Below are 22962 nucleotides of genomic sequence, written 5' to 3'. Positions count from 1 at the left end.
GTAGAAAAAAAAGGAAATCAGTGAAAAAAAAACAAAAGCATAGTGATAGATAGATACATTTGATTTGTAAGGACTGTAAGAATGGACCTCTTGGCTTGCTAAAGAGATAGATGAGTATCAGATTTTATTAAGGAATCTTAATTGAAATCAATGGCAACTGAACTGATTTCATAGAGCAATTTTCTAGTCTGACTGAACCCTCAAAGCGCTTTAAACTATAGCCAAATTTACACACTGATATGCAGATCCGACTTGCGAGGGTTCAGATTAGCAGGTGACAGGGAAGCTTGAATTGAAGGTTCCGAATTCTAGACAGCTACTTTACCAACTAGTGTTGCGCCAATGCCATTTTTTGGCCCCGATACCCGATACCTGGCTGTGCAGTATCGACCGATACCGATACCATACCGATACCATCTGTTTGAAACTGATGTGTGTGTGTATATATGAAGAACTGCATACTACTTAGGGTAGTAGAAGGTTTTATTGTCTACCTGGAATGGATGACAATAGTTGAATAAACTTTTGCCTCTCAAATGCCAGAATAGTGCAACTTCCATGAACTTATATAACATGTATAATAGTAGTCGGGAGATAAAGACTGCGTTCAAGTGACATACAAACATCAAAATGGTATCTGTGCCCTTTTTGTTGGTACTTGCCGATACTGATACCACCATTTTAGTGCTGGATCTCGGCCCCGTCCGATACTGGTATCGGTATCGGAGCAACACTATTATCAACTGAGACTGTGGCTGTTTTTTGTTATTTTGTTTTAAATAAAGATTATGACAGGCAGATAATCTCCGATTTAACATCAATATATCAAGCAAAACCTAACTGGAAAATGTTTACATGCAATAGAGATTATTGTTGTTATTATTTCAACATTTATGAAACCGTTGTCATAGTTCTGAAAAAAATAAGATAATATTTGGATGCTTTTTTGGCATTATGACCACCTAAGATTTAGACCACCTTTAAAAATATAACTTACATTCACTGGTCACTTTATTAGGAACAACTTGCTAGTACCAAGTTTGACCTTGATGTGCCTTCACAATGCCTTTCTTCATAAAAGGAGCATAGCGTAAGTTTCAGGATTTTTGCAGATGTCTGCCCTCTCAGGTAACAAGTTTAAATTACATCAGTGTTGTGCATCTGCATGGAAGAAGAGAAAAAACATCTGCTGCTGTGACTACATAGATTTGTTTAAAAGTGTAATATATTCTGAAGTAAGAGAGTTATAAATATTGAAGTTAGCCCGTGTTCTCTTGTTAATGCATTGGTTATGTGTACTTATTTTACATAGTCATCCACAATGCTCAGGCAGGCTATGATGTTTTAACAATGCTCAGTGTATACTAAACTGTGCCATCAACCCCAGCCTGAACTGCTGATATAAAAAATATCCATGCTATTATGTTGTTTATGATAAATCCTGATCCTGCAATCTGAAGGTGACATCTGGAATTGAGGCTCACCGGACCAGGTAACGTTTTTTTCTAATATGTATTTATCCAACTTTGGTGAGCCTGTGCACATTTTAGCATCAGTTTGCAGTTTTTAGCTATCAGAATTGACACCAAACTTAGTATTTGGCAGCTTTAGCCGCACTGTTTCAAGTTTCAGTGCATTGGGAATTAATAGATAGCATTATGCATACTATAGTTGTAAACAGTAGATATTTACAGCAACTGTTGCCTGTCTCTTATCTCGAACAAGTATTCCCATATTATATCATGTCTGACTTCAACAAGGTATTTTCGGCCACATAACAGCAGCTCAATTGATATTTTGGTTGATCTTGAATATTCCAGCAGATCCCTAGTTTTTTAAATACTCTAACAAGGCTTTATTGCACCAACAATCAAGCTACATTCAAAATCACTTAAACATTTAATTATTGCGTTGTCCGATGCTAAATTTGAACTTCAGTAAGTCATCTTCACCACATCTTGATGTTTAAAGACAGTGAGTAGCTGTCAGGTCATTGGCTAGCTCAGTTTTTGTCATAACAAGCATTAGACCATGTGTTCATGATAATGGGACCAGTGAGTGTATAAACCCCTAAGCAAACTTTTAATCAGATAAAGGATATAATTATTTGCCTTACCTTATTTAAACATTGTGGAAATGTCAATATGAAGACATTAACTAATTTTCAAATGCAGTGGAAAGCTGGACTTTACAAATGGGTTAAACAATACTGATGTTAGCATCATTGTATATGCTAATTTGTTTTAGTGAATATTAATAAAAACTTTATGTTTTAAATAAAGATCTGAGTCAGCAATGGAAAAATAGGTCACCGAGCATAAGGTCTAACAACTGCAAAGTATCAGTATTCTACACTGATTTTAGATTATCTAAAACACAGTTCAGGATTTTTTAAACCTTTTATATATATATATATATATATATATATATATATATATATATATATATATATATATATATATATACATATATGAAAACCAAAAATGTGTTAAAAAAATCTTATCTTGTCATTCTTATGAACCCAACATCATGCATCATCTCATGTTGAAAGCGACATGGATCGTTACACCACTCCTTGCTAGCCATTAACATAATATCTACAATACAGAGAGAAAAAGTGTGACAGGGAGAAATCCTATCAGCTTCTCAAAGTCCCGGGCAGCTCCCAGATTTTGAAGGGAGCCCAAAGTTTGCTTTCGCCTACAGTTTTCAGGTTTTGTGGTATACAAAGTCTTCACACTCTGACACACCTGCTCTCCCCAGAAAAAGGTTGAGACAGAAAGGCAAAACCTCCTTTCAACCTCTACCAACTCAAGCACATCTGCATACTTTAAGCACACACAGAGTGAAAGCAGGAGGCAGACACACACAGAGAAGGAGTTGCTTTTTCTTTAAAAAAAAACAGAATCTTTGAATAGTTGTGTGAATTTGCATGAGTGAAAAAGAGTAATATCGTACCTGTTGAGTGACACCAAGGCTCCGGAGTGTCTTTTTGTCCTCCTGATCTCCAGATAACTCTCTGAGCAACCAAGATGTTAAAGAATGCCAATGGGACTCTCCCCTTCACTCACTCCTTCCTCTATGACAGGAGCATACTGATAAAGAGAGGGAGAGAGGCCATACTGCACAAACTGAAGATGGAGGTGAGAGGTTGTGTGTGTTCTTTTACTTACAGCTGAGCAAGAAACATTTTTGTTCATTTTACTAGTAAAGTGAGAACTTTTAAGGTTAGGTTTAGCACAAAGGTGTCAATTAGGTTTACGTTAGGGTCAGAGATTAGGCCATAGAAGGCTTGAAAATAAATGGAAGTCAATGGAAGTCAAGGCGCGGTCCTCACTTTGTATTTTAAACAAGAATGCATGTGTGTGTGTGTGTGTGTGTGTGTGTGTGTGTGTGTGTGTGTGTGTGTGTGTGGACACACTCACGTTTCTGAAATTTCTTATCCATATCTGTCACTATACAATCACCAGCTTGTATTCTGATGTATTTTTATTTGAATTGAGTAGAAAATTATACAATGTTGTCAAAGGTTGTTACAAGTTAGAACCGAAAAGTATGGTGAGTGTTCATATTCATCCTCATTGAGCGAATAGGTCGTACAAACTCTTGCTGCAATTAGAGATGAGGGTCTCTTTGGTTATATTTTCGCCAGCTTCACACCTCAAAAAAGTTTAACTTTTGCCCACTCTTTACAAAATACCTTAAGTCACATATAAGATAGTGTGTTTGTGAGGATCAATCTTTCACTGTAAGTCTTGTCACAGATTCTAAGTTGAATTTAGGTCTTGGCTTTTACTGCACCTTTGTAACTCTCTCTCTCACGCACACACACACACACACACACACACACACACACACATATATATATATATATATATATATATATATATATATATATATATATATATATATATATATATATATATATATATATATATATATATATATATACTAGTCTCATGTCTTTCGCAGCCTCTGTCATGTTTTTTTTGTTGTTTTTTTAAGCAAAGATATGTAGCTCCATCCATCTCCCCATTAACTCTAATCAGCTTCCCTGTCCATACTGAAGAACAGCATCCCCATGTTTTTCCATCGGTGTTGGGATAATGTATTCAGGGTGATGTCAGCTTTACACCACACATAGCATTTTACATGTAGGTCAAAAAGTTCAATTTTGGTCTCAGCTGAACAGAGCATTTGTCTTACACATGTTTGCTGTGTCCCCTGGCATGGCTTGTGGCAAACTGCAAACAGGGCTTCTTATGGCCTTCTTTTGCAACTCTTCCAGAAAAAAAGACCTCCAGATTATTGATGTGTATCACTAACACTTGCCCTGTCAACAGTTTATCCTACCAAAGTAATGGACTTCCCCGATTAATGCCCTTCAAGCCTGATCTGCTGGTTTAGGTGGATGGAAATATATTTGTAGGTTTTGCAGGTAAGAACATATTCTTTTTATTTTGAGATGATGGACTCGACTGTGCTATATTCACTAATTAGGTTAGTTTGAATGGTACTTGATTGTACTGGGTTTTATATAGAACATGCAAAATAACGGGGGTTTGCTATATTTTACTTTCACCCAACAATTTTTAGACGCTGAATTGGAAATGTATGTGTCACTTTATGTTGTTCTACAGAAATAAATCCCAATAAAACAGAAGGTTGTGACTGTGCCTTGGCAAAATTTGGAGTAAAGAAGTATAAAGACCTTTGTAAGGCACTGTACGGAATGAAATGGATAGAGGTGGCAGAGAACAAAAGCTAACCCAGAGGGCATACTATTTTTCACAATCTGCTTTTCTAAATTAGTTTTGTTCTGAAGGTGGTCATACTTGTTGAGAATCAGTTAATCAAGATTAATTCTTACAAAAACAACAGGAAAGCAACTCTTTTCATCACGATGCTTGAATGTTTTGTTTAATTTTTTTTTGGTAAAAAATAATAAGGTAATGTGTCTTTTGTGGTTGCCGTTTTGAACTGATCTCTAATTTCAAGGCGTAACGAGGACCATTATTGATATTAAATAATCATTATTTAAAAAAAAGGGGGTCTCTGTGTGTAAAAGGAAAATCAAAGAAGCTCCCATTTTCCAGCACTACAGTGTGCTGGGTTGGAAGGAGCAGAACAGCCTTAAATTTCCTGATGTAACACGGATGTCTTCACCGCTGCCAGTCTGTAACACTTATACATTATAAATGGATTCAAGACTTCCCACATAACTGTATTTTCTACACTGAGCACTACAAGGCTGATATGCTCCACTGCAGAGCTAGAGACAGAGACCGGTCAAAGTATTCACTTTGAAATATTTTTTTTTTTATCTTTTTCTAAAATACTGGCCCTCCAACACTTTTGTCAATTATATACTTCCAACTGAATGGTGTCTGGAGTATACCACCATTTGCTCAGTGGAACATACAGAAAGCTCTTCTGGCGAGGCAACTTAAAAGGTCATGTTTGTTTCCCCCCTGCACATATCTTTGAGCTGATCATCGGATGCTCCGCTGGACTTGTGTTGTGACTGCCTCGACTATACCTACCAAATGTTTCATGAGTCTGGTCCTAAAGCAGATGTATCGCGGCATCAGTAGTTCAACTGTAGGTCAGCTGTCCAGTAAAAATGTCAGATATTTCTTTGCTAAAATATTGACAAAAATCATGAATATTTGTTGCACGATTCAGTATCTTGTAAAAGAAAAAAACTTTGAGCTTTTCTATATGATGTCGCATAACTACAACAAACAGCCATGTGTTTTGTTGGGGTTGTATCTGATATGCTGACACCAAGTAAAGGATAAGTGTAAAACTGAAGGAAAATGGTTCATGGTTTTCCTTATTTCACAAATTAAAATCTCAAAGTTATGTATGTATTAGATATATATACCTTTTTTTAGTCCTCTTTACTTCGTTTTACTTCTAAATAAAATCCCCTAATTAGTTACCAGATTACACCTATGTGTAAATTAATTTCACTATGAATTTTGTTGTTCTATGAAGGCCTTAGGGGTTTGTTAGATTACATTAGTGAACAAACAGCATCGCAAAGATCAAGGAGCACAGAGAACCGAATTAGAGAAGAGTAAAACAATGAAGTATGAGTATAGCAAAATCATTCAAAAAGAAATACATTTACATTTTGACATTCATTGTTATTTTATTATTCATATATTTTAGTGTTCATACTTAGCCAAAACTGACACTGGATTATTTCAATAATTAATTGCACAGCCATACTGCAAACCTACAAAGGCATGGCTGTCAACCTAAACTGCCAGGCTGAGGAAAGAGGGCGTTAAACAGAGAAGCAACCATGACAACTCTGGGTGAGCTGCAGGGATCCATGGGGGATCCAGGTGGGGGAATCTCTTCACGAGAAAACAAATAACATGTTTTATCACCTTCTACAAATCTGCTCACTGTGGAAGAGTGGCAAGGTTGTAAATTTGTTGAAAGAAAACAAAGGGATTTCCCTCTCCAGTTTGTCGAACTGGAGAGGTCAGATGCCCAGGTCAGATGGAAGTGAAATGTGACTGTTTAAACAACATTCAAATCCCTAAACCAAGCATTGCCTTTGTGAAAATAGTTGGTGGCAGCATCATGCTATCTGTGTTCTCGTTTTCAGTAGGGCAGGGAAGCTGACTGATGGATGGAGGGCAACCCCTTGAAGAAAAAAAAAATGTTAGAGGCTGCAAAAGACTGAGGCAGAGGCTTTATTTCCAACAGGACAAAGACCTTAAACATACAACCACAGGTAGAATGGAATGGTTTAGATCAATGCATATCATGTGGTGAATTGGGCTAGAAGTGAATGTAAGAATTTGTAGGCAGGACTACAGAGATTAAAAATATGTAGATTTGGGCGGGGAGTCCGATGGTGCAGGGGTACTGAGCATGACCCATGAACGGAGGCGTTAGTCGTCAACGCGGCTGACCCAGATTTGATTCCAGCCTGAGGTCTTTTACTGCAGGTCTTCCCCCCTCTCTCAAACCCCTTTCCTGTCAGCCTACTTTAAAAAAAAAAAAAACAAGCCAATAGTGCCTCCAAGATTCAGAAAAATAAAATACAATAATATGTTGATGTGAAAGGCTGGTAGAAATACCCAAAAGAAGGCCAGCTGTAACTGTAGAAATTGGTGATTCTAAAGAATGTTAAATCATTAGAACCACAAGCGCACATCAGACGTTTTAGATTTTTATCAGCAAAAAAAAATAATAATAATTTGAAATTCAAATAAAATACATTTAAGTGACAAAATGTGAAAAAGATCAAGTACAACACATTTTTTTGCAAATCACTGTAACTGTCTTCATTTGACAACTGTGTACTTATTATGACCACATTACGATCAGTGTCTATGCAGTGGCTAAATTTATGCCTGTGCTTTTATATAGGCAGAGCGGGTAGGTGTGTGTGTGGCCCACATGTCAGCGCTTGGGTTGTGTGGTGGAAGCAGGCCCCACAGACAGTCATTAAAGCCCAGCAGCCCAGGGCTGGAAGGTTAATTCCCCTGCCTGGGGGAAGAAGGGGGAGTGGGGTGCTGGGTAGGAGGGAAGCAAGAAGTAAGGATGGAAGGAGGTGGAGGATGAGGTAAAGAGGCAGTGGTGAGGGTGGTGGTGGGGGGGTGAGGCAAGGGGGCTATGAAGCTGAGCACTCAGTTCACGCAAACAGCGGTGTCAGCAAGACTGGAGCAGCTCCACTGCCAGATGAAGTAACGGGAGGAGGGGAGCAGGGGCCTGACAGGGAGGTTGGAGAGTTGGGGTGGGGTGGGGTGGGGGGGTGGGGTGGGTGGAGGGTTGTAAGAAGGGAGTGGACAGAGGGCCTGAAGATGAATGGCATGAGGAGAGATGGAACGAAGAGGAGGGAAATACAGTAAGAGGTTGAAAAGAATTCATGTCAGGGGGTTGGACTGGCAGAGGGGGAGATGAAGGGGACATGAACGAGCAAGGTAATGGAGCGAGAGAAACGGATGGAGGAAGGAGGCAGAAAGATACTGTAAAATGGACTGCAGAGTGATGAATTGAAGATGAGGGAGGAGCAGGGGAAAGGGAGAGATGGGCGGAAGGAAGGCTGACATGAAGGGTTGTTTTGAAAACCAACAGGAAGCCGACTGACTCAGACCAGTGCGTCAGGGAGAGCACGGAGGAAGATTAATCAAAAGAAAACAATAAGCACCACATAGAAAAGCAATTCAACGTGTGGAAAATGGAAAGATGGGGTCATGTCCAGGGGATTGCTTCAGAAATGTGTAGCAGAAGCCAAACTGCGTGTTGTGTGTTGCTTTGATGTGTTTGAGTGCCGTTACATTCCCGTGGATGTGGGTTGTATTTGTAAAAGAGGTACACGAGGCAGAAGATGTGACCAAATTATATTGGTACAAACAGAGAGGGTAGTGCGTAAAAAAAGCTTCACTGTTAAATTATTGGACAGTTTGCATTAAGCAGCTTATAACAAAGGGGCAAAAGGAATAGAGAGTAATCACTTTACAATTTTCTTCTATCAACAGGAAAGAAGTATTTTTGTCAATTTTCCGACATCCCATGGTGTACTATTAGCAGGTTTTCCACACATTTTCAAACTGTTTAATTAAGATCTACAAGCTGTTCTGATATCTATCTTTCCAGTTGTAGAAGCAGACTGAGAATCTTGTTCTCTCCTTTTCCTCTCTATTTTTTCACCTTTTCTCCTTTTTGGCATGTTTTCTCAAATTTTTCTTCTCTTATTTTCCCATACCTTCCCATTGTTGTGTCCATTGAACATGAAATTGTCTCAGAATTATAATCTAATAAATCCTTTTGCACATATAATTCAAGCGGAGCACTATGGAAAAGCAGTAATGCTCCACTTGTGAAAGTAAAATCTGTTGGACTGTCATTGCTACACTGACAGACAGGACAACTGGGGAAAAAAAGATCTTCAAGGATACCAATAACAACACATTAACATTAACATTACATTATCATCAAACAAGACATTAATATCTGTGTTATAAGCATTAGTATTTTTTTCTCCTTTTGATTAGAAAAAAAATACTTACACTAAAGATTGGGAGGGTAACATCCAGATGAGTCTGAGGTGTGCTCCTGGGGCTTGATTTCTCTTCAACTTCACCTTTCTTCTAAACCACAACATGTTTAGAGGCATTAGTTAGTAGGTCAAGCCATTCCGACCATTTACTGTTTCAAAAATGGTAAAACATTGAATTGTTTCTACTGGTGACTGTTAGTGTCAACAACTGTATATTTAGTAGTCTGTTCAATGTGAAACACCAGTCAAGCTTTATTTATTAAGCACTTTATCTATCTATCTATCTATCTATCTATCTATCTATCTATCTATCTATCTATCTATCTATCTATCTATCTATCTATCTATCTATCTATCTATCTATCTATCTATCTATCTATCTATCTATCTATCTATCTATCTATCTATCTATCTATCTATCTTACATCGACACCAATCAAATTCGGGTTTGATCAGATTCTAAATTAGACAAGATCAAAGTATCCAAGGCTTCTTTAAGCATTCATGCATTGACAGCTGCCCTGGAAGGAAAACACCCATCGGTGAGCTCGCTAGGGCTCTAATACCAAAGGACACCAAAAACTGTCTTTGTGCATCAAAGAGAAAGGCATTACACTCTCCCTGAGCTTCGGCATTAACTACAGCCATCTGACCTGATGATCTGATTGGAGCTCAAGCTTCTGCTGCCTGCCACAGTACAGCTGCCCTGTCAGTGATGCTTCTGTTTGTTAAATCTGTAGACAAGGTCAACATGTTTTTTACCCCCTAGCCAATCTGGCCCCAGTAAAAAAAAAAAAAAAAAATAGATATAACAGACAGCAACAAACTGTGATCATGTATTACCAGAAACCAGAGCTGATAATTACAAGCACCAGTCCAACCACGCAAACTGTGTTAACAACCCCTGCTCCAGTGTAACAGTCACCTCTTTCAAAAGGTCTTTTATGATGAAAAGTGAGTAAAGATGTGCAACATATCCCCGTGATCGCACGGTTCTCCGGCGGTCGATCTTAAATGACCTGCAAACCAAGTGAAACTGGAGCACATGTTTGTATATGAATGGGGCTTTTAGAACGATTTTCGAAAATCCCAGTTAAACACACCGATACACTCCTTGCTGTTCCCATCAATCCCCATCCATGTGTCACTTCTCCTGCTGGCACCAGCATGCAGTTCAGAGCCGGGCATGTGTGTCTGCACAAATGTGTGCATATGTGCTGGGAGGGATGGAGAGACTTGAGACAACCAGCTGCGGCGTCCAGATTGGGAAGGGATTATTTCCCAAATCTCCTTCATTTATCCCAGCTGTCTAACAAGCTCCTACATAACCATATTAATTCACGGATAGCGCAACACTGATTCCGCTGGTCAGCCGTGAGCCATCAAGGAGGCATGGATGGTGACACTGAACACAGATCTTTGCTTGCAAAGCGAGTTTGAACAGGCTAATATCATGGTAAATCATATATAATGGCTTATAAATGCTCAGTTGCTGCTGCTCAGGTGTAATGAATTGTTAATAATTGCTGTAGATTTACAACAGGAGCTTTCTATAAATTCACCTTTGGCTGCTGCAGCAGCTGGAGTAAGGCAGTTTGCTTTGGGAGCTAACCGCATGTGATGAACTGTATTTTTGTTGTAACTGGTTTGCTCTTTTACCATAATTTTTGTCCTCTGTTTTGATCATCATAGACTTCCCAGTAAGGCTAGGGCATCCCCAAACATGACTACTTCTGTTCGTGGCTGCTTTTTCAGTCAGAGAAAGCCTAATTTTGGCTTCCAGCTGGTGTCTTCACAATGCACCCAAGAAGAGAAACAGGATTGTTCTTTTGATAAATGAATTAATTCACAGAGTTGCTAACAGATGAAGAATCAAGGCTGAATACGCTTAAATGATCAAACATTTAAATGGGCTAGAAAAAGCCCTGCAGATGCTGTATTTATATTTCATCACGCAAAAGAGAAGAGAAAACTTTTCGTGGAAGAGAAAAGTCCTTACCGCGTTGTTGTTGGGTTGCAAGTGACCGCCAGAGATAAACACGATTAACACTGCTATTGAGAAAAGATCAGTTATGATTTTAGGTTTAAAAATAACAGTAACATAGCAATTTATTTTTTACTATTGGTAAAAAGTTTTACAACCCTGAATCAATTCTCCATCAACTGAAAATTAACACTTAAAATACTGTTGCTATGTAGAGAGCTAATGTGCTCTCAGTCATTTAAAACTGCAGATAATAATCAAATCAAACTGTACTTTTAGTTTTGTTCTTGGTCCATATGAATGGATTTGATGAAGCAGCTAAATATGCTGCTGTGTAGAATCAACGTTTCTTCCAGTCATCCTCCCAGTCTTTGAAAGGTCCAGCTATGACTGCAATTTCTCATTAAAACGGTGAAATATGCCCACATATTTTAATCCAATTCATGCAATGTGTCATTCATTGGCATTAGTTGGAGTCTCAGAAATGTGCCTGGCATTTTGTTGTAATGCAGAGCACCTCAATTTCCAACATGTTCCTCTACATTTTGCCTATAATGACTTTAAGGCTGCTGTAATTATGTAATTGGTGTTTTTAAGTTGTTTTTTTCTTGGCACGTTAAGACTGGCTGATTATGCATTTTGTTGTCATCAACAATTAAAACACATCGAGTTTAATTTTACAATTAAAATCGATATGTTTTCAAGTTCCATTGAGTTATTACCCGGGAAGAATTCAAATTAACAAAAACCAGATGAACACCAAACTTTTTCCCTTCAGTCTAATACATTCTTCTGTGAAGAAATGAGGTCACAGGCTGGACAGGATCGCTGAAACAATATTATTAGGTCACAGAGAGAGCAGCAGGGTCAGATAATAAGACTCAATCCGACTGAGTGAAAATGCATGGGAGGGAAAGTGCTGACGCTTCCCTTGGCCAGGCTCATCCAATTCCCAGCACTTACTCTGTGCATCAGATATTCATCCCGAGCTGTCTGTCTACGGCCCACAAACTTTAACATCCCCCGTCTCCGCTGCAATATCTATCACCCACTGTGGGAATGGACCGATATGGTGGTGGTGGAGCGGCGGGGAGGGGACAATATGAAATCTGAGGTCAGAAAAGAGAATGGTCAAGTCCATCCTTGAGTGTCAAATTCACTTGATCCGTGTACAATAAGTACACGATCAAACATATGCTCAAACACAGACAAACCAACTCAATATGAGAGAGCAATTCAATATAAAGACACTCCGAGCGAAAGGCAATAACCTCATCCTGGTGAGAGATGTTAGGGGCTCTGACAGCCGGGGCTGAGCCACACCGTCCAAGCAGTGTCACTAACAAAACAGACGGATTAGAGGATGAAACAGAGCTAAATCTGGTTGAGCTAAAATTAGGGCAAAAGCAAAAATATGCTGATAGTGAGCCTTTACCTATTAGCCAAGAAAATTCGCCCTTAATAGTTATTATAATATTGTTTAACCTTTGCTGTTTGCAAATACTCTTCGTATGAAGATGTGTTGTGGGCATGCACGTGCAGTTTGCAGATATGTATGTGTTTATACACAGAAGAAACTCCCCAGACTGCAGTCATTCCTCTTCAAAACCTTAACAATAATTCTCACTGCTATAGCTTTAACACTGAGCTCCGGGCCGGGGTATTGTTCCTCCTCACCTCCTCCTCACAGCATTAGTTTTACTCCAGAGGTGACAATTTTGCAATTTTTACCTCAGGAGTGTTTCTTTTTTTTTTGTCTCTCTCTCTCTGTCTCGCTCGCTCTCTCTGTCTCGCTCTCTCCCCCTTTTCTGAAGGAGGTCCGGTAGTTTTCAAAGGAGTCATTCAGTGACACAAATTCAGCTGACATCTTTGGTGATTATAAGTGAGTGAGGATGCCTCCAAGGAGTAGTGGTCATCTCAACCCAAACGCCGAGGGCAGAGCTGATTTTAAGACAGGACCTCAAGTCTGTACACGTAATGAATTAAATAGACAGCATGTTTAGAAGTGACTCACACATGTTAGCCACTGTAACGCAGCAATGCGGTTGTTGTTGAGAGATCTAAACAGCTCCATTGCGCATTGTAATTACTTACTGTTTTTAATTCATGCCTCTGCCTTTGTTTTTTTTTTTTTTGTAACATGAGGTTTGTGCTCAGAAATAGATGCAAGCAATATGATTAATTTCATTGTAAAATTCATGGGACCACACCCTTTAGAATAAGTGGCATGCATCTTTTTTAATCAAAGCTGATGTGTACCATGTATCAAGTTTTTATTTTTATTTTATTACATAACAAGTCAAGCTAAACTCGGAATAATTTGATTTTGTACTCTTTTCAGACGTGATCTTGGTGCGGTTTTCTCAATGCTGTGTGCTGCATTTAATTAGTGTTAACTTTAAACTTAGTTATGTAGTTGCTACATGCCAAACTTGAACTGAGCTCATTGTGGTGATATGAAACGACACTCTTTAGAAGGCAGGTAAAAGAAACTGCAATTTTGCGTGGCAGATATTTAACAATTTTATGTAGAATAAAGAGCTGCAACATTTCCTCTTGAACGGAAGAAGTTGGTGAGTGCTTTGCATCTGTGTGACCCGTATTTCTAAGGTATCTTTCCTCGCTTTGCGAGACCTGACTTTAGCCCTTTTCTCTTTGCTATAAACCCAATTTTAATTTGATGTACTATACCTTTACTATCAGGAGTGTTAGATTATGATCATTTGGATGTTACCACAAGTTATTCTGTCAGTTGCAACCATCGTGCAGGTAACAATGCCCAAAGTAACAGCATATATCTTTCCTAGTTCACCATAAAGCACTCCAAATTATTTTCTCATTTTGCTAACAACCATAGCAGGAAACAGGACCAAAATACACCTAAGCTGGCAAAGGCAGGGCTGTAACTTGTACATAATGGCATTGATCCTGAAGTGTTAATTGGCAAATGACACATACTGTGTATTTTCAAACTTTATTTTATTTTGAATAAATGCTGAATGATGTTCATGAGGATAATGTGAATTCAGTTCAGATCGTTTAGGTCCTGAACTATGACCATAAATGTATTCAGGCTCTAACATGAGGAATTAATTTGTTTTTTTTTGTTAACTTGCGACACACTGGGTATTATATACACTTCTTGCTTTCATTAGTTGCCATGGTAATGTCAGTGTCAGCCTGAGTAGGTCTAATACAAAAAAGTATGTAAATAGAAAATGAAACAGACGATTTTTCTGTGATTCTGCTTTCAATATCTCCCAAAATTGCCCATGGTCTTTTGGTGGCAACTAGAGCAAATAGGACAGTAGAGCAAAGGAGAATTTAGTCACCACTTCTTGAAACTACATAATTTATTTTTGCAGTTGGAGCTGCACAATACATCAAATCGTACCTTTCGTCTCCGCATTGATGTATGCAGTTTCACAATTGCAAAATAAAAAAGAAATGCTCGGATGCAATATTTAGTAGACTAACAGCCTATCTTTTAAGTACCATGCATTCAAGCTTTATACACTAATACTGCAATTGGCCAGGTGGTTGATTTCTCACATTCCTATCTCCTGGTACACGTTTTTGTGTTTGAAACGCTGAAGCTCAGAATAAGAGATGACCGAGCAGAATATGAGTTCATCTCAGAATATCAGTTTTGCGATGTTCAACAATTACAGCGCAAGCGCATGTTCTCCATATTTTGTGCAACACTATAAATATTTGAATTTGCCTATTGAAACTTTTCACAAACCACACAGAACCCATCTTAGAAATACAGAGTGCCCTCATTTTAAAAATTCCTAAATGGGTTCTCATAACAGAAGTACAAGAGCCAGCAGACATGAAAAAAAAAAACAACAACCCACAGACACACAAAAGCACACATCCAAGCCCAACACACCTCTGCCAACAGATGGGCTTAATGCTTTTTTGAGGTGGAGTTTACCATTGCAGCCGTCCCATTTTCAGAAAATCCACTTTAATTAGCATATCAGAACCAGAAAGGAGGCTAAACCTCCGTCTCTGCAAACTGTAATCTTCCCAGTTTGAACTGACCAGCCATAGAGCCCCGCATAGCAAGGCTTGCCAACTGAAACACAAGGATAATCCAGTTATACCTGCTTATACAGAGCACAGCTAAAAGCACTGATCTCACCCACAGAAGTGCCAGAGTATGCATTTTGATTTGAGCAAAGTTTTTTTTGATTTACTTAAAACAAGTGGCTCGGTAGGATTGATATGATACCACACGGTCCACTTAAGGTTATATAATGAAATAAATATATGAAATGCTACTGGTAATGCAACTGCTAATGTTACATGGAGAAATAAGGCTGCCATTATTTGTCTTCTAAGATATCCATCACTTAACTTCCACCCATACAAGAAACTCCAGTGCAGTTAGTCTGCACTTGATATTTGACTAGAATTGCACCCCCCCACCCCCAAGTATTACACCACATCCCCAACAAAAGTAGGTACTTGACTTCTTTTGTAGTTACTTAACTTAAACACACCCTCAACATTTTGAAGTCAGGTTCCCTGCGCATGTAAATCAACCTCTGCATGCACGCCCTCCCCGCCACCCACAAAAATGTCCACCGGGGAAAGTTGTCTGGGCCAACAGATGGAGGCCATCTTGTGACAAAGGGTGTGGGGCAGAGTGGCATCAGAGCCAGACACACAGATCTGAGAAATTGTGTGTGCAATTCAAAGTGTGCTTGTGCATTTGTGTCTGACGTGTACTTTTGCTTATGCTCGCGCATTCGTTTGTGACTTCTTTGTGTTTGTGCAATAGCGGGTCATCGGGAAGGACAAGAAGGGAAGGGAGGGGGGGGGGGCACTGCTTTTAAACACAAGATGTTTGAAAGTTGTTGGCCTGATGGTCACAAGACTGCTTTGTGAACAGAGACTCCTGGAATGTCCTTTCCTGCGGTTTTAATGAACCCCAAGCCAAAAGGCCTAATGAAGTGTGCGCGCTTCGCCTAAACAATCTTTTGAATTGACCTTCCCTGACCCGTGCCCCTCTGCGCCACTTGAGAGGAGGTCTCCATGGTGAGTGGCCTAGAGAGCCGGAGAGGCAAACTTATCAAAAGGACAAAAGAAATCCCAACACACAGAGGGGTGGTGGTGGTTGTGGTGGTGGGGGTGGTGGGGGACGTATGCAACATGTCAACTGTTGCATGGAGCAACTAATCACATCTATTGCTGAGGTTGATTTTGCTTAATTTTTATAAACTGTCCTTGAATCTTGAAGTATCTAGGTGTCTCTTCTATGCATTCTGATTTTCAGTCCTTTCCATCGCTCGGCCATTGGATTTGAGTCCAGTAATTGACAGAACCATTCACCAGCTTTAGTTTTGTTCTCTGTTTCATTGGCTGTGTTTCCTTGGTCAGCACCTTCAGGATTTTGTCCAGAATCGCCCTATACAGTTCTCAATTCATCCTGACTTTTAACACATGAAATCTACCAGTACCATAAGCTGAAGGACACCCGCAAACCATGTTCCCATCCCCTGATCTCATAGCCGGGGTGGTAGTTTTTCCGTGAAATGTAGTGCCATTTCCGCTCTAAATGTGTGTGAAATGACATTCAAAGACTTCAGTATTGGCCTCATCTCAGCAGCTGCAGCAAACAATAAACAACCTTCAACATGCTTTTTCTTCATCAATGAGGTCTTATAGTCTTATGGAGTGAGCGTGCGTAGTGTGCGTTCTGTGTTGAGTGCATTATTTGTTGTTATCATGAAAAAACAGTTTCTGCTTATTCCAGGTCTTTCTGAAGCTCTACACGAGTAGTCTGTAGCTCTTGGGAAAACTTATTTGAATATTCACTCCTTTGTCAGACATTTTGCAAAGAGCACCTGGTTTAGGGTAGTTTCCTGTGAAATAATGTTCATTCCACTTACAAATTACGATGCCATGCTCATTGGAACTGCAGAAGTTTAGGAATAGATGTGTATCTAATTTCATCAGTTTTGCATCAATAAGGGGGGCAAAGTTGTTGAAAGAGCTCTTTGCTGTTACCCATCACGAGGTGCTTCTTGTGTAAAGTGAGACCTATTTAAAGGCTGTAAATTAAACCGAACCAACAGATATTAACTGGCTTTTTGCAGCTTCTTTTCTGAAGTGTTCAGTATACATTGCTAACTTCTTCATTGTAGATCATTTAAGGACAAAATAGTTTTGATAGCTTAGTCTATCTCCAAAACTTGACTTGTTAATTTTATATCAATTGCCCTATTAGCCATGCATCTAGCGGAAATATTTTGGCTTATTTGGAGCTTATTTCTCCCGCTGTATGTGCCTGCATATGTTTTAAATCACAGGTGCTTATAAAAGTTTAAGTTTGAGCTTTAAATTGCATGTTTATCTTTTGCTTTGTTATCCAGACAAAAAAAAAAAAAGGATCCGGTTAGCAAAAAGCTGCAACTGATTTCCGGCCAAGAAAACCTTTTTCCTAACAAGCTTCTCTGCCTTGTCAGCTTTCAAAAAACTCTGTGCATAATCACATAAACAGAAGTCCATGCACACTCTCAAGTTGGTTGTCATCGGAGTTTAAACGTTCTTTATTCAAGCTCAATAGAATATAGCTTGGAAAATGCTGCGTGTATTCATTTGGGACAGTGATGTATGTGTGTGCGGGAGTGTGTATTTGTGCGTTTGATTGTGTGCATTTGTGTTAAGTATGAGTTAAGGACTAATAAAGTGCAAGGCACCTAATTAAACAGTCTTTGTTTACGCTCTGTGGCGGGGGTATAAATTCAGCAGGCACAATAGTGAGTGGTATGCTTGGTCACCAAGCACTCATTTAAATAAACGCAGTCAGAAGCAATGAGAGAGACGGGGCAATCAACTTCAAAAGAACTTCTTGCTTGATTGCAAAAGTGTGAGAAAACTAGTGAGGACAAAGAAGAATGAGGTGAATGAAAACTGCGGGCGTACAATGAGAGGAATCTGAACTCATTTTAAAGGTATTTCCCTTCTAAATAATACCATAAAGAAAAAAAAAAAAAAAAAAAAAAACTTTGTGTACATTTTTGGATTTTATCTTGAAAGGTTCTCAGCACAGGCTGCGAAATCCCTCAAGGATTAAAATGGCCCAAACAAAATCAATTTCTGGATGGAATAACTTTTGATCTGTGCCTTTCTGCTGCTGTTAACTGTTAAAGCACACCACTGTGAAGTCTTTCAAAAAGGAAAACAAACACAGACCTGCAACGTTTCTCTTCCATTCGCCAGCCGTGTAAAGAAATAAACAGTGCACGGATGGCTGGATTTTTCTAATTATTGTGTGAACAGGCACCACCATTCTGCAATGCACCCCTCACAGCCAGCCCCCCCTTTAAGAAAACAAGGTGGAAAACCTGAATGGGCAATCAGAGCTTCACATTCCTGAATTTGGCACTTTAATGGCTCCATTCATTATAATCCTTATTAAAATAAACACATACAGACCTCGTCATATAATAACAAACAGACCGGGCAGCACAAACCATCATAATGAGCTGAAATTAAAAATGCCAAGAACCTCTATATTACCTACCTAACCTGTCTCTCCCTATCTTTTTCACTTTTTCCCTCACACAAACACACACTGTGAAGTAAAATAATCAAGGTTATGTAAATGAGCGTGCAGGCTGCATAAACAGTGCAAACGGTAAGAACATTATGGGCTGAACGTGTCCATGCATTTCTGATCTCCCACGGTGGTTGGAGGAGGGTTTGCCGGGTCGGTGATCAGGGTCCGCTTTCAGACAAGTGAGAGTACATACACTTCAGGGGACCACACAAGAGATGGAACGGGTACATTTTTATCAGCTTCCTAGTCAAACAATATAAACTTGCGAGCTCTAAACCTTGCTTAAACTGTACAACATCATTAAAGTGTCTTGCTCAGCACAGTTTGTCCCCAATCCATGAGCTTGACAGAGAAGCTGAGGAGACACAGGCATCTGCTGATGTCGGCGGCAGCAGTGGAGATTTAGAATGAGCGACTTGTGTAAATGCATGAATAACTGGAGGGGTTCCTGAGTGCTACCAGCTGACATTCCCATGCAATTCAAAAACTAATTGATTAAAGGGTTATGAACATGTGTGTGTGTGTGTGTGGAGATGCTCTTGAGCGTGTGTGTGCATGGCAAATACACGCCATATGGGCAAAGGATTGCACCTCAATTACACTGAATGAGGTGCTATTTATCAGCCCCACCTCTTTGGCACAATCGCTAGATGCTTAAGTCTGGAAGGGCTTGGAAATTGTTGACTCCAAAAGGCACATTCCAAGTAATTCAACTAATGTACTCATTAGGACTACATACTCAAGTCGGAATGTGTGCCGCTGTAATTTTAATCAACCTTTACCATTCATAAATCATCTTGCATCCTAAACTAGTCGAGAAGATAATCAGCACCAGGAAGGAAGTGTAGAAATCAAAGCAGTTAGTCAAGACATATTCATTCTTTATTGTTATTATGGCATCAAATTAGGGTTTTGAAACATTGTTGAGTTGGCCAGACCTTTTAAAACAATCAAACTAAATTGTTTCCACAAGCCAGAAATGGTGGCTTTACCCTTAAGGCTCAAGGAGTCCAGGTTTAATCATGAAATCTACAACGTGAAGTTATGGCATTAAATTTCTTTTTTTAATTGTGATTTTCTGATATTTTTCACCATTTTACAGATATTTCTGTTTAAAACTGTTTGCTCAGATTTTCTGATTTTCTTTTTTTTTGCTTGGTGTTTTCTGAGCGGAGGTTGTCCTGTGAAGCCATGGGTTTTCTCCTGGTACTCCTACTTTAAAGCTCTAACACTGAATAGCATTAATACTAACTATAGTTTTTTTTTCAATGGAATTACTTGTAAAATCAATACACAAGTTTATATTCAGAAGGAGTCATAAGTTCCCCATTGTAATATCATAAATGTTGGATGACTGTTAGAAAGTATTTTCAGATAGACAGAAAACCATAGTGAACTTAACTATAAAGAGAGCAGCAAGGCCTTTAATAGACTATTGCATGTGTTGAGGGAATTAGAATGGCTAATGAAGAAGCAAAGGTGTAGTCAATACAGTCCGGTGATACACCATTTTCCATAACATTCTGCCACTCTAGGGGGCGCTGTTTGCTGACTCCTCCAGAAAACAACATAATTCCCCTCAAGTGCACAATACATGCAATCCCACAGCCCTAAAAGGAAGAGAAAAAAAAACATACAAATCATAAGGCTCAGTGTCTTAACAACTGTTAATGGAATGAATATTATGTTATTTGATAGTTTATCATGAATAGGTAATTTCATTGCATATTAGATATCCTACATTAACTTATTTTAATTTGTTTAAGTCAATCCTTAGTGATTGAATGCAAACAAAATTTGTATTAATAATTAATGCCACTATAAAAATCTGATATGAAGTGAACATTGTTTTAAAAAGGCTGTCTGCTGAAAAAGTTTCATCCGTCTATGCTGCTCTACTGCCTCAGGGGTTATGGAAGGGTCAGTGAAACAGCGCCCTCTAGAAACAGAATCAGATGGATCAGAGAAAATGGTTGAATACTTTTTTGCGATATAAGTAGCTCCAAACAAATGTGTTTTCTTTCATAAAACCAACATTGCTTCCATTCTTGAGTCTGAAGTGCTTCTGTTCCTCAAAAGGCTCCACCAAAAGATGTTGCTTGTTTGGTTTGAAGATTGGCACACGCAACCTATCCATTGTAGCATCATCAAATCTGTGATCGACAACCTCATGGTCTTTTGTAGACAGCTGGGGATGTGCATTTAGCTGGATTACTCACACCTGGCTTGACATAGCCTCGTTTTCTTGAGCCTGGTTTGGGATTGAAACTGATAAAGCCATGATGCGCAGATCACGATATGTCAAGCCTTGTTTTAGCGCTTATCCTGGATTTTCAAATTCGGCTTTTGTGAAATAGGCCTCTGGATTTTCATTGGATCTGTTTTGTGCAAATGTATCCACGACAGATTTTGCTCATTTAACTTGTGTTTGAACTAGGTTGGTGCAATCAATGTGTGGGAGAAGTTCCATGCATTGCCTTTCTTGCGAACAAGAACAGCACTTAATGTAAGTCAAACGTACATACCAGCTTACAGCATTATTTGTGTTTTTCTCTCCGCCATAAAACAGTTATTTTGATATTGAAAATAATACCTTATTGTTATTTTTTGTGTTCTGTTTTCCAGTTACCATACCATTTGTGGAGGTTACTGATAATAAAGTGGATGTTAAATGTAGCAAAAAACTGAAACATTGGACTAACAATCGTTAATTTTGAAACTCTTTAGACTGGCAGGGAATGTTCAGATTTCGATAATTAGTGACAGGGAGCTGTTTTTTTATTATTTGTTTCAGCAGAGTTGTTTCTTTTTCAAGAAACAACAAGAAGAAAATGATGTGGATAATGGATATATAAATAAACTCATAGAAAACATCTTTTAGAAAAGCATTAAAACACTATTTAGAACCAAAAGTTGCATAATTCATAGTACTATGCAACCACAGTATTAAATGCCTATACCCCACTCACAATAAGTAAATTGCATGAGTAAAGGGTTTTCCAGTCAAAGACTCTTTTGGAAATCTTGAAAAGTTCTGTTTTTTAGCATGCTTGGACTGGTGGAGGAGAGGAGTTGAAGGTATTTTCCAATCAATAAAGCTACTGGTATTGTCACCATTTTGGAGCAATTTAGATTTTATATAGAAGTTTTATATAGAACTTTTAGCCCAAGGGGGTCTGGAAATAATAATAATAATAATAATAATAATAATAATAATAATAATAATAATAATAATAATAATAATAATTATTATTATTATTATTATTATTATTATTATTATTATTATTATTATTATTATTATTATTATTATGCATGAAAACAAAAGAATCAAAAGTATCCTATATTAGTGTTTCACCCAGTACTGTACTGTACATTTTCCATTCTTTATCCAAATTAACATGCAATGTGAATGGGGAGCATCATTACACACTCAAAACATGACCCAATAGGATTTTTTTTTCCAAATGCAGTAAACATCAAATTAAATAAAAACTAGCTTTAAGATGTATTTAAACATGCAAAGTTAATGACCACACTGATGTGATATGAGGACATTTGTGGCTCTGTTTGAGCTCTATGGAGTGATTCAGTGTTACACTGAACTGCTGCATTGAACTGAGGTACTTGGCAGTGTTTTATGGGAGCGAGAACATGCATTGTGGGCTGATGTTAGATGAATCAAGGCGACCAAATTAAACTAATTGCACTGTTGCCTGCCCAATGGACCCTGTCTGGGGCTCGGGAGGGAAAAAAAATTGTGAGAGTATACGAGTACGTCGCTGAACTCAACTAATTGCTCACACCTGTGCCTTCTGAGTTCGCTCAGAAGGGGATTCCACCGACAGAGAAAGAACTAGGCTGCAAACGTACGGATGTCACAACAGAAGGCTATTTTAGCAGATTTTGCATTGATCATGGACAGTGTAATTACACAAAATAGCAAATAAATGTTCCAGAAAAAAAAAGTGCTTTAACGGAAAGTTACGATCACAGAACATAAGAAGAACAAAGAGTGCGTCGAGATATCTGGTGTCTGACCAGAAGCTTCCCGGGCAGAGAAGAGATGATCTCTGAGTTTCACAGCATGGATTCCACACACCCACCACCACACAAACAGCATGAACCCTGCGCTCTGCACGCTTGGCTCCCACACACACACACACACACACACACACACACACACACACACACACACACACACACACACACACACACACACAGATTGAGGAAAACACATGTACAAATCATCACTCCGAGCAAGATATGAAACTCTGACCGATATGGTATCCACAGTGTTCTCATTATAACCACCAGATCTGTCTTCATCTGGAGGCAAAACTAAGATACACGAATATCCTCTTTATCTTCTCAACT

At 38.8% G+C, this 22962-nt stretch overlaps 1 protein-coding gene across 1 annotated transcript in view; it reads right to left on the bottom strand.

The window, feature by feature from the left end:
- nphs1 (NPHS1 adhesion molecule, nephrin) overlaps window positions 1-22962 on the bottom strand; it is a 104950-nt gene that overhangs the window by 68755 nt on the left and 13233 nt on the right. Inside the window, exons 3-4 of the mRNA XM_036132350.1 lie at window positions 9039-9119; window positions 2959-3095 (exon numbers count right to left, since the gene is read on the bottom strand). The gene's annotated coding sequence lies outside the window, so the exon portion shown is untranslated. The remainder of the gene's footprint in view (window positions 1-2958; window positions 3096-9038; window positions 9120-22962) is intronic.

This window comes from Fundulus heteroclitus, chromosome 3 (assembly GCF_011125445.2).
Source record: "Fundulus heteroclitus isolate FHET01 chromosome 3, MU-UCD_Fhet_4.1, whole genome shotgun sequence".
Lineage (NCBI taxonomy): Eukaryota > Metazoa > Chordata > Actinopteri > Cyprinodontiformes > Fundulidae > Fundulus > Fundulus heteroclitus.
Note: the sequence above shows the minus strand (reverse complement) of the source record. Positions and strands in the feature narration are given on the sequence as shown.